The sequence below is a fragment of the Humulus lupulus genome, chromosome 6, assembly GCF_963169125.1.
Source record: "Humulus lupulus chromosome 6, drHumLupu1.1, whole genome shotgun sequence".
Taxonomy (NCBI): Eukaryota; Viridiplantae; Streptophyta; class Magnoliopsida; order Rosales; family Cannabaceae; genus Humulus; species Humulus lupulus.
In genome coordinates, this window is record NC_084798.1 from 140,127,353 (window position 1) to 140,141,037 (window position 13,685).

At 36.8% G+C, this 13,685-nt stretch overlaps 1 long non-coding RNA gene across 1 annotated transcript; it reads left to right on the forward strand.

The window, feature by feature from the left end:
* Positions 1–2,209: 2,209 nt before the first annotated feature.
* On the forward strand, positions 2,210–2,682 carry LOC133784212 (uncharacterized). The gene is made up of 3 exons (XR_009871204.1): positions 2,210–2,260; positions 2,342–2,446; positions 2,533–2,682. It is a non-coding gene; the product is annotated as an uncharacterized LOC133784212 (long non-coding RNA).
* The last annotated feature ends 11,003 nt before the right edge of the window (positions 2,683–13,685 follow it).

The following is a 13,685-nucleotide window of genomic DNA, read 5'->3' on the forward strand; positions in this document are numbered from 1 at the left end:
CGTGAGATTTTGAAAAAAGCTGGTCAAATAATGAGAGATTTTAAAAGTGAACTCACTACCGAGTACATCAAACCTTTGGCTGAAATGGGTATGATGGAAGAACTCAAATTTCCCCCAAAGAGGTATAGCCATATAATTGACGAGAGAGAATGGTTACAATTTGTAACTAGTTGTCTAAGTCCAGAGTTTCAAATAGTGCATCAAGAACAAAAAAACCGTGCATTACTAATGAAGTCAAGGCATCGAACCTCTCGTAGAGGAATGGCTAATATAAGAGAAGATTTGGTAAGTATATTTGATATTATAGTTTAAATAATGGTTGATATTATCGCAACATATAACTATAATTATCTTGTACAATGCAGAAAAAAGAACGAAATATTCAAAATCCAGAGAGGTATCAAGTTTGGCTTAGATCGCGTGAAAAAAATAAAGTTCTTGTGACAGAGCTAGACCGACAAATTGCCGAAAAGATAGTAAGTTTTCTAAGGTTTCAGAATCAATATATTGTTTTTATTTATATAAACTAATTTAACCAAATAATATCTTGAGTAGGAGGACGTCAAAGAAAAAGTGATTCGTGGCGAAATTACAGCTCAGGGTCGAGATGACATCTTGACTCAAGCATTAGGGACACCAGAACACCCAGCTCGTGTTCGAGCTGGCGGGTATGATAATTTATAATAGTTGTTTTCTTTTAAGAATTATTTAGATTGGTTTATTGATGGACTTTATTGATTTTTTTTGTAGGTTCACTGCGACCGTTTCCAAAATGTTTGGAAAAAAACATAAAACAATGACTGCAAGAGAGGAGATTGCTCGACTAAAAGCTGAGATTGAAGAGCTAAAAAGACATAAATTTAGCACAGAAGAGGAATTAGCTCAAAATGAAGAATATAATGAGGAAAACGATGAGTGTGGATACAACGATGAAGGGCAATTTGATGAGGGACAATATTATGAGAATACAAGTGATGAAGTCTATCGACCTGCCCCCAACGCAGATGATCATTTTCATCAAACCGAAGACTATCCTTTTGATGAAGATGATGGATCATCAATTTATGAGTCTCCGCCACCACCGACCTATGAAGTTTATTTGTGTTCTGATAATATTGACAATGTGGTGGCTAAAGGTGTACTCATTGTACCAAACATGGGTAGCCAAATTACCGTCCATTGAAATGTACTTGATGATTCAGTTGCGAGGGTTTGGCTTATAGATGTCTTACAAGAAGAAGCTGAGATCCCTATTCCCTTTGGTAACGTACGATATGTTGGGGACGCACGAGACACATTCTTGCCTTGGCCTAAAAATTTAATTGTGGCTTGTCAGGTATAAAATTATTTGCTTAGATATTTAAATTTTATTTTTAAATGGGTACACTATACTGATATGTTTAATGCTATTATGTAGGGTCCATCTTCATCTAATCACAAATCCCTATCTCGAAGTCCACATTTATCATCAGTTGGATCTCACGTAGTCATCCCCGTTGAAATAACTCAACCAGAACCTTCAAATTGGTTAACAGATAACCAATGGGACAAAATTGATATGAGTCTAAAATTCATAGTGAAGGAGTATTATTCCAATAAAGGAATAGATGGGGTTGTACAAGTTCCCGTTGACCTGGAGTTTATAGGAGAACGCGAGGCTATCTTCATCACTTCGGAAGACGTTTATCAAGCAGCCTCCATGGATAATATTGGATCCTCAGCTATGCTGTTTGGTATGAGGTATGTATCAATCCGTTATGTCATTACAAACTATTAGAGGAGTTTGAATATATTAGATATTCATCCGTAGTGAAGTAAGTTCTGAGATGAAATTGTGTGCTGCGGAGATAACAGAAGGTTGAGAACATGTGTGTCTTAGTGAAGTAGGTTCTGCGAATTTTGTGTGCTGCGGTGGCTTATGGTTGAGAACATGCATGTTGTTTGTTGTATGCTTTGTCTGAATTGAATTTATAGGTTCTAATAATTTTGGATATGCTATAGAAACAGAGGAAACTCTGCCCAATTTTTTTTTGACGATATTGATTTATTAATTGAAAATGTAATATGAATGATTGATTCTCTACAGATGCATTTGGGAAAGCATGCACCCAAATTCACGACAATTATATAAATTTTTTGACACCGAACATCTTTCTATTGGCAATGATGAAAGTAAAAACTATACGGTGGATCTTATAGCCAAACGGATGATGACTATGGATAGACGAGGCCAAATATATTTCATTCCTTGGATTGTTGAGTAAGAACGAACTACTTAAACATTATCACTACTATGGTTGAATTTTAATTTTATAATAATCATATTTTATTATTATTTTAGTCGACATTGGATGTTGGTGCTCGTGATGATGCGGGGGATGACCATAATTTTGGACCCTTTAAAAAATCATAAATCTCCACCAATAATTACGGAGGTTATGGAAAAGTATGTTCTTCATTTGTAATGTATGCATTATTAATTTTTAAAAGTTGAGAGCATAATATGTATTTAATTAATTTTAATTTTTGTAGAGCATACGCACAATGTTTGGAAAATGAATACATCGGCACATTTACAAAATTGGTGAGAGGTTCTTGTCCAAAACAACCTGAAAGTCATGAATGTGGTTATTATGTACTAAGATACATTTATGATCTTGTAAATGCACCGAATCCAGCAGAAGTTATGAAGAAGAAAGTATGTTATATTTTAAACTCTTTTTTGCTTAAGAAAAACTAGATATTGTATTTAATTATCTAATCTATATTAACTTTTCAATTTTGCAGTGGTTTGACAAAAAGCAATTCAATGTCAAAGATGATCTACTACTACTACAAAGTGATTGGTTAGCTAGATTAATGCCATTTGTTTATGAAAACTAAATTTTTGTATGTATGTAAGATTAAAGTGCTAACTTATATTGGTTAGAATGATTAAAGTCTTTAATTCATTACTAGCCATTTATTTTGTATTAGATATGAAATGTATATATAATAATTTAACAAATTAGTTATACTATTGAAAATAATTATTTATTAAAATTGAAAATTAATTTTTTTTTATTAAAAATGCTCGGTTATCAACCGAAATTAAATTTTTTTTTTTATTGAGAAAGCCCTTTTCTCTGCGGTTGTAGTAAGCCAACCGCGGAGAAAGCTCTCTTTTCTCCGCGGTTTGCTTACTAGAACCGCAGAGAAAGCTCTCTTTTCTCCGCGGTTGGCTTACTACAACCGCAGAGAAAAGTGTAGCTTTTCTCCGCAGTTTGCGTATCACTTTTCTCTGCGGTCGAATACACTGCGCTTTTCAATACTCTCGAAAACCGCAGTGTATTGAGTAAAAAAACCGCAGAGAAAGGCCTTTTTTGTAGTAGTGTAATTAGTAGCAATATAACTAGAACCAATATGTTGAATGGAAAGTTGAGAACCATTACCGACAACGAGTTTCTCCTTACCCTTGTAGGAGTTCTTGTGCTGCAAATGAGCAGGGTCAGCAGTGACATGATTCGATGCTCCACTGTCTAAAAACCAAACATCATCACTAACTGTTGAATGAGAGGCAATATACGCCTGAGGAGGATTCTCTATTTGAGAAGAAGCAGATTCATCTGGTCCAAGAAAGCTAACATCAAATTATCGATAGCATCTTTGAACAGTGTGACCAAGTCTACCACAGAGTTGACACACAATTCGTGAGCCTCCATTAGAACTTTGGCCACGTCCATTAGAGGAACCTCTTCCTCAAACACGAGAGAAATTGTTAGTGGAAGGGGATTGAAAATTGTTGGACGGAGCAGTTGAAGAAGGTTTCTTGGACTGAGCATAGTTTGCCACAGGGCCACTGAGATCCAAAAGAGCAGTGGAATGATTAAGCTCCAATCTCATCTCATGATTTTGTAACATATACTGAACTTCTTGAAGAGTAACCGAATCATTGGATGTAAGGTTGACCACCACAGATTCATAATCACTTCCAACCCCAGCAAGAACATAAAGAATAAGATGATCTTCAGAGATAAGATTTCCTGCTACCCTTAAGCCATTGACGAAGCTTTTCATCTTCAATATATATTCATCGATTGTGAGAGAGCTTTTCTTGGTACTTTGTAAGAGAGACATGAGATGTATCATCCAAGCTTTAGAACGAGGGTTGAACAGTTGTTCTAGAGTGCTCCATATATCAGCTGATGTTTCACAATTAACAACATGTCAAATCATGGATTCAGAAATAGAGGACATGAGCCAAGAAAGTAGAAATTGATCAAGACGCATCCAACTAGTGAAGACAGGGTTATGTACCAGTGTGGTAGACCCTTCTTTTTCAAGGATTCGTGGATTAGGACGAGGAATGCGACCCAGGAGAATATCCTTAAGATCATGAGCTCGAATGGTGGGAAGCACCTGTGACTGCTAGAAAAAATAGTTGGTCTGATCCAATCGTAGGGGAGGCAGGAGCATACGACAGTGAAGAAGCGTCTCCGGAAGTCATTGTGGTATCACCAGAGGTCGCCATGATCTAGATGCACTGATACCAACTTAAGAAAACACAAAATAGATAAAAAGGAGAAAGAATAACTCTATGTGTTTGTGAAAATGTATTTTGTATTGAAGCCGAGATTTTCTGGCAAGGGAAGATACAAAGATATTTATAGAGAGCTATCAGAACCTAGAAGACTAAGAATGAAACTAATAACCATCTAACAAACTCTAATAGAATTAGTAACAGCTAACTAATCTGGGGAGTCTTCTAATGGTTGGTTATGATGATTAATACTGAGTTACGAGGATCTGGAACTGGAGGTAGACTTGTCGTATGAGTAGCAACCTGTTCAGATTTTAGACAGGAAGGACAAAGTCCTGACGAACAAGACTATACCTTTAATTTAGGTATTATAGAGGAACAACAAGGTCGAGGAAGCGACCTGGGAGCTGGAGGCAGATATGCAGACTTAGTATCCCTAGCAGTTCAGGTAAAATTTTGAGGACGAAATTTCTGTAAGGAGGGGATAATTGTAATGTCCCAAAATTACCTAATAAGATTTAGGGTCTTGATTAGGGGGCCAGGATGGAAATATATGGAATTATATGTTTATTTGATATATTTGATTGTGAATATGTGAGTTATATGATAATATAACTAATTATGCATGTTTAGGAGTATGAAATATGCATGTGGGCCCGTTTCTTATTAGAAGGGCAACTTTCATAATTTGGCTCGTTATGGGCATAATTGTATATATTGATTCATATATGTGAGATACCACATTATTATGTGGGCTTATTTGGGTTACTCGGCACGAGACGATCCTAGGGAGCAAGTTAACAAGAATGTCACAACGGGACCCAATACCTGGCTCAGGGTGGTTCAAGAGGTATTTTAGTTATTTGGCATTAAATCGGGTTATCGGGTAATGGGAATGTATAATTGAGGATATATTTGGAGTTAGCGAGAATAGGAGGGAATACTGGGGATTTTGACGATTTTGCCCTTGGGGACAATTTTGGTACCCAAGCCTCGAGATTAGCTTAAGTAAACTTAAGTCTTAAGAAAACATAAAAAAAAAACACTCAAACACTCTCAGAACCGACTCTCTCTCTCTCTCTCTCTCTCTCTCAGCTTCCCTAAGCTATTTCTTGAAGAATTAAGAAGATTGTGGCTAGAAACCAAGGAATTGAAGGCTCAAGATTAGAATTCGAATAGCTTGTGGCTAAGGGATCACCATCCACAACTAAGGTAATATTTTAATCTCTGTTTTTAGCTGGATTTTGTTAGAGTTATTGGCTGTTATTGAGGTGTTCTTGAGCCTTGTAGCTCAAGTGTTGAATTTGAAGTTTTGATGAGTTTTGCATCTAGGTTTTAGTTGGGTTTTGTTACTGGGATGATATTAAAACTGTTAAGTGGATTGAATTATTGTTTTAGGGTGGAATTGGGATGGTTTTGGTAGAATTTGGATGAAGGAAAATAGAGGAAATCTAGGCTCGCAGGGCCAAGTCGCGACATTGTTCTTTAGGGACCGCGACCCAACCTAACCTAGGGCCCTGAAAGGCTTTTATCTAGGAGGCGTGCTGCGACCCTCAAGGGGTAGGTCGCGGCCCGTGTTCATTATCAGGGGAGGAGGGCCTCTGACTTGAGGGGTGCACCATGACCCTCAGGGGTAGGTCGTGGCCCGCCTGGGTTATTTTTGGCCATGGGGATTTTTTTGTGATAAGAATCTTTTCCTTAGGGCTCGGGATCGAATCTACTACTCGGTTAAGTAGAGTTCGAAGTCACGGAGGCTAGGACTCATTTCGGAAACCTTTATTTTCTCATTTTAAATGGAATCCTATATTATGGTTGTGACTAGGTTATTGCTAGGGGCTTGGAACTGGGATCGTGCTCGACGGTCGTTCTTATTTTACGTTATACTCGGACCTAAGGTAAGAAAACTTCACCCAATACATGTTATATGTGATGAAGGCTTAGCCCCGCTGTTAATAATAATTATGATTAGGGCTTGGGCCCCTAAGAACGTTTATGTTTAAGTTATCGTCTCACTTATTGGTTAAACATACTTGAATATTCTTTACTTGCTTAAGTGTTGCATGACTGTTCACATGATTTGTGTGGCTATGGCTTGGACCTGTTAAATAAGCATGATTATTACTATGATTACGGTTACATGGTGATGTTATGTGATTACATGTATGCATGTTTATCTTGTTGGGGTCTGCCTATCCATATCAGCTTCTATATTGATATTCGAATACTTGGTACATGGCTTGACTTATTAGTCAAGGACGGCAATAGTGCGTTGCGCGCTAGTCAAAAGGCTAAGGCCTAAATCAGTAAAGTACTATTATGTTGGCCGACCCTATGGTCATTGGAAAACCAAAGGTGTTTGGCTAGCTCTATGGCTAGTTACCCAGAGCTAAGGGCGAGGGCCCCAGGTGACTTTATGGTCACATAGCTAGGGGATAGGGCCCTGGTCAACTTTTCAGGGCAGCAGCCCCAAATTGTTCCAATGACCATTTATTTATAATTGAATGACTGTATGAGTAGGTTATTACTGTTGGACAATCTAGATAAGTAGTTGAGGATCTGTATTTTCTGTTTATGCACATGTTTAAGTTTCGTGCTGAGCCTTGGCTCATGGGTGCTTTGTGGTGCAGGTAAGGGTAAAGGAAAGCTTAACCAGCCATGAGTTGGAGAGCTTCGGTGGCAGTGTGTACATATGCGGCTGCTCTTCCACCACGATCGAGGATATCTCAGTGGAACTAGGGTTGTAGCCCTGATTTTGCCGCTTAGGTTGGTCGGTTGTAATTTTGATGTATATACACCTTTTTAAAAGTTTGGTTGTAATATTTTGGGATCCCATGTATGTATAAACTTTTAAATAAAAGTCAACGGTTCCTTTGACAAAAATTTTTAACCCTAACACTTGACCTTGACCTTAGTTACACGTTTATAACTAAATGATTTGATTAGCAAGTGTGACACAATTTAAAGACACAGTGTAACAATCCTTAATTAGGAGGGCGTTACACTGTTGCTCATTAGTTTTTGCGCATTATGCACTGAGATTATAGGAATTCTGGTCCAGGATACATCTCCTTTAAAAATGAATTGCATTCATTCGTTTGTTTTGAAAATGACTTAATGAACTTACTACTAAGGTGTTCGTAAGGCTTTTCTAGTTCGCCTATCATTCTATGAGACATAAAAGAATGTGTAGCTACAGAATTAAATAATACATTGCATAATTTACCAGAAATAATAAGCTGACCTGTGACAACCGTGTTACTGGTCTCTCCTTCTCCTTGGATGAGAGCAAAATCTCATGCAGGAACTAACTCGTTGTCCTATTTCTGCTCCTTCGCCTTTGGAGAATCTTTCTTCATATGTCCTTCTTGACCACAGTTAAAGCATCCTTTCTTCAGGAACCAACATTCTCCTAGATGCTTTCGCTTACAAGATGGGCATTGTGGGTATTTAACATAGGGCTTTTTGGTACAACCGCTAGACGCCATTGATTTTCCCTTTTTGTCTTCCTCCTAAGTTTTACTACTAGGGTGCTTCCTTTTATGGTCCTATTGCCCAGCGTTCCCCTTCCTCGCATCTCTTTTGGCAGCATTTTCTTTCCAGATAGTCTCCTTTGACATATAAGCTTCTAATGTTATTTCTAGGGGTTTCAACATATGTGGTTACCCGTCTAACTGGCTTTACATCTCTTGCAATCATATGTTATAATCCCTTCACGAATGTTGAATCCGCAATGTTTCTATTGGCACAGTGTCTGGTGCTACTTAGCCAGACGGTCGAACTTTCTAGCGTATTCAGTTACAGATGAATTGCCCTAGGTAAGGGTAATGAACTTGTCCACCCTTGTGGCCAAGATAGCAGGGTTGTAATACTACTTATTAAATTAGATGTCATGCGAGTACAACAAGTTAGAACTGACTCAAATTAGAGAAGCCTCAAGAGGAGACTCCTAGAATAGCTGGCGAGCAACCTCAATTTCCTAGAAGGATCCAAAGACTCAAAGATTTGGGATCAAGTGAGAAGTGTTCTCAAATAGAGACACTATACCTTGTTGAAGGTGATAATGAGGAAGTTACTTGGATACATCCAATAGTACTTCAAATAGAAGATGATCCTAAAACTTTCAAAGAAGCAATTTCCTCAAGAGAATCCACTTTTTGGAATGAGGCAATTAATGATTAAATGGATTCAATTATGTCAAACCACACTTGGGAATTGGTTGACCTTCTGAAGGGGTATAAACCAATTCGGTGCAAATGGGTATTTAGAAAGAAATACCATATCGATAGCACCATACAAACCTTCAAGGCTAGTTTAGTTGCCAAAGGTTTTAAACAAAGGGAGGGAATATATTACTTTGATACATATGTACTGGTAGAAAAAACTACTTCTACAAGATTGTTGTTTGCCTTATCGTATATATATAACATTTATGTTCACCAAATGGATGTCAAAACGACATTCCTAAATGGGGATCTCGAGGAGGAGGTCTATATGGAACAACCGGAGGGTTTTGTTCTTCATGGAAATGATCATAAAGTGTGTAGACTTGTAAAATAATTATATGGTCTAAAACAAGCTCCAAGACAATGGCTTGAGAAGTTTGATAAAGTCATTGTTTCTTATGGATTTATACACAACAATGCAGACAAGTGCTTATACTCTAAGACTAATGGTGACTATGTCATGCTTGTGTGTCTATATGTAGATGATATGTTGATTTTGAGTAATGACATGAAAGGAATAATAGAAATGAAGAGGTTTCTATCTTCTATCTTTAAAATGAAAGACCTTGGAGAGGTGGATACCATTCTAGGCATCAAAGTTAGAAGGAATAGTTGGGGTTTTGTGTTGAGTCAAACCCACTATGTTGAGAAAGTGCTCGAACAATTCAGTCATCTAAAAATCAAAGAGGAACATAGACCATTTACTTCAAACATGAAGTTTTAAAAGAATGGAGGTAGAGCGGTGCCTCAATTGGAACATGCAAGTGAAATAGCAAGCCTAATGTACGCCACTCATAGCACAAGAGCGGATATTACATATGTGGTTAGTAAACTTAGTAGGTTTACTAACAATCCAAGTATCGAGCATTGGAATGTTATTGAGAGAGTTCTTGGTTATCTTAAGGGTACCAAAGAGTATATTCTTCACTATACAAAATTTCCAAAGATACTTGAAGGATATTCTGATGCTAATTGGATATCGGGAGTTGGAGATAATCTCTCCACCACGGGTTGAGTGTTTCCAAGAAGCAAACTTGTATATCACATTCAACCATGGAAGCGATAACGTCCTCCTAATCCAAGACTGTTACACTGTATACTTTAAATAGTGTCAAACTTATTAATCAAGTCATTTGGTTATAAACGTGTAACTAAGGTTAATGTCAAAGGCTAGGGTTGAAAATTTTGGTGAAAGGAAACATTGACTTTTCGTCTGAATGCTTCATACACACATGGGATCCCAAAACATTGCACATTGTCTGCATGCAGGCGACGCATTGCCTACTGTAGTACGTACAAGTTACATGAAATGCTCGTAATGATATGTTTTACAAGTCTAATCCTATTGGTTAGACCTAATGATGGTGCCTACTTTATATAATGGTCAAAATAGAGTTTTGGAAGACATGATCACTCTCTCCAATCTCTCTCTACCCTCTCTCTCTCTAGCTCCAAGAATCTCTAGTTTTCTCCAAGAACTCTAAAAAAAAGTGCTTGACTTTGAGAGTTTGAGGCTTGTTGAATCTCAATCATCATTTCCTCTTAGAAAAGACCTCAAGTATCCATGGTGGCTAGGAAATAGATTATTAGGATAGCATTTTGCAACGTGTATAAGCCTTAGATTTGTGATTTTTCTTTGTTCTAAAGGATTGCTCAAAGTGGTGGTTTTTGCCTAAGGGTTTCAAGCTTCATCAAGGTTAAAGAAGACCATTCATCTACTTGGATTTGCAAGTTCTATCTTAATTTTTTTTTAGTCTCTGTCAATCCTTTTTTGTGTAGATTCTAAATTTTGAGGCATTGTTATATCACTCTCCTCCAACACTTATTCACTTTTGGTGTGTGAATCTAGGAGGAAACACAACAATTGATGGGTTGTACAGTGCGAAGGCATGCATGACTAATGCGAGTGGGTCGGGGAATCAAGTGAAATCGCAGATAGATAGTATGCATGGGCGTAGGCTGAGACTAAGATTGGGCAGGTTTTGCAACATGTTATGGGACATGTTTCATGTTTTACGGGGACACGTGTTTATAAGAACACAAGCCAAATGATTCATAGAACATATGTCGATGAGAGTGCATTAGGGATGACCTCAAACCTCAAGAGTGAGGTAGTTTGCATCCAAGTTGGTCAAGATTCAGTAAGTCATTCAGAGGGAAGCATGGTTGATTCAAGGATAAAACTTGGGGCACAGTGCTAGAGAGCTAGCATAAATAATAACAAAAGCTTTACTTCGTGGTTTCGAATGATGAATGGATCATTAGCCACAACTTGGAGCTTGGGATAAGAAGCTTAGAGGAGCAATTGTGTTTATGGTCATAAGGGGTCATTTTCATCAATTCGTAGAGATGCAGCAAGGCGAAGGGACAAAAGTTAGAGAGACTACTTCACGAAGTTCTTGTGCAAGTGTGCACTAGATGCTACTTAAAGGCTATAATTGGCACGAGTGCCACGTCCAGAAATGGACACATTAGAAATTTAAAGAGGGACTTATCTAAGAAAGGCATGCCTTCAGTCAAAGTGTTTTTTTTATGTTCCATTAGGAACGGTTGATTTGTGAACCTCACCCTGCTGGGGTGCACCTTACATTGTTCTTGTCAATAGAAGTATGCATTGGAAGATTGGTGGGGAAGCTACAATCAGACGATTTTTTTGCTTCATGGTCAACGTTGCAAGGGCTACTTAGTTTACTAGAGGGACATCACGATGGACTTGGGGGAGTTCATGCTTAAGGAGTATTCGACTGTAAAGACACTTCTTCATGGAATGAATCATGATAGCAATAGTGGTAAAGGGTCTTTGATTGAGTCCAATAGTGGACATGGAAGATTGTCACCAAACGGATGTTTCTACAATGGTAGAGGGACAAGTGCAGACTTAAGATTCAGAAGAAGCATAGACTGAGCTTAGGAGATGAGGCAGGAAGTATATTGGCTAGCGGTTTGTCAATGAGGACATCAACAATTGAAGTTGGGGAGAGTGTAACATGTCGGCCTTGAGGTCACGTTACAAGCTAGGTTGGTGCTCGACCAAATGTGCATGTGAGGGTGCAAGCTGGTGAAAATGTTTATGGGTATATTATCGCAATTATGCGATAGAATTTTGGAGATTCTGAGAATTGGCGATTTGAGAGCCAAATATGTCTCCCAAGAAAAAATCATATATATTCCTGGTAGATGGCTCATATTTTTAGTGGAATAATATTGAGATTAATAAATTAAGGTTTCTATATTAAAGAGGTTTAATTAATAATCTAAATTTATTGGAGCTTGAAATTATAGGTCCATAGGTCTCCGAGATGGCTCCATCAACATTATTCAAGATAATAGTTGAAATTGGGAAAAATTAGGAAAATGGCTTATTTGGAAGAAATTTGTTCTTTAGTGTCAAATATGTAATTGAGTCTAATTAATAAATTATGAATTAATTAATTATATTTTTTCAAAAATTATATTTTAAATAAAATGGTATTTTCGAAAATAGCCTTTAAATAATTAAAAAAAATAAATTTTTTAATTAATTAGTTTCATTTATTTAAATAATTTGAAAAGTTATTTCTAATAATTTAAATTGGATTTGAATTTGAAATGATTTTATTCTTTAATTATTCTGATAAGATAGCTTATTAGGTTTAGATATTTTTGAATAAATAATTATTAAATAATAATTAAAAGAAAATGGTTGGAACACATCCCTGAAATCAGAGATGTGTTACACACTACCTACAGTGCATGCACTATAGTTGGCGTGTAACAAGGTCCAAAAATGGGTCTTGGATATTTCTTATATTTATTTAATTATTTAATAGTTGAATTATTATATGAATTTTGAATTTTAAAATTTAATTAATTTTTTTATAAATCTATCAGATGGAAATAGTTTCAGAAGACTTTTGACAAAGAGAAAAATAGATCATATTATTTTTCTATCCGTGGAAACTATCTTAGACCTAATATTCCAAGATCTTATGTGTTGAGAATATCTTCAGAATCATAAATACTTTCCTGCCATTACTCTACGTGCCCAAACACATCTTGAGGTGTAGATATACATCTTGGAATATCTTGGTTTAAGGTGCGCTCAGCCACGCCCCTGGTGCACCTTACGTGTCTCTCAAGCGCACCCAGTCGTGCCCCTGGCGTACTTTGCATAACCCATCACATGCACGCCCATGTGTGCATCTGGCTAACGGCCCCAGCTGCCTTGTCGCCTAGCCGCGCCTAGCTACCTATTGTGTTTGTGGTTTGGTGGCTCTTTGAGCCGCCCCACCAACCCAAGCCCCAAATTTCAAACCCTAACTCACTTGGCTCCTTAATCGAGCCCTAGAGTGATTATTGGTTTCCTTGAATTTGTGAGCTTGGCCCCAATTGTTAATTTGAAATTTAAAATTCTAATTAAATTTTGAATTAAGTGGCCAAAATTCAAAACAGACCTAAATGACCTATTAGGCTTGTATTAGCAAAGTTCAATAATTTTAAAAGATTGTTTAAAATTATTGAAGTCATTTATAATTCAAATTTGGGCTAGATGGCATAAAATTAATATAAGGCCCAAAGGATGGAGATGGAGATTCTACAAGAAGCCTTGGTTTTATTTTTATTTATTTTGTAAATTATTTCTAGTGTTGTAATTTTTCTAAAAATACCCAAAATACCCGGCTCGCATTTATTTACTTATTTATTGTTTTTATTTATTTATTTAAATGTTTGAATGTATTAAAATTGTTTAATAACATTGTCATGCATTGTAACATGTCATTCATATTACCCACACAATATATATCTAATTCAAGCTTACATCTCATATCGAGTAGAAACATGTTTGAATTAGGAATGTCCTCTTTGATTATATGCATTAAATGAATCATATAATTAATCTAGAACAAAGCGGAAAATTTATTTTAAGTATTAATTTCAAGACCTGTTTGATAATTAATTTTATT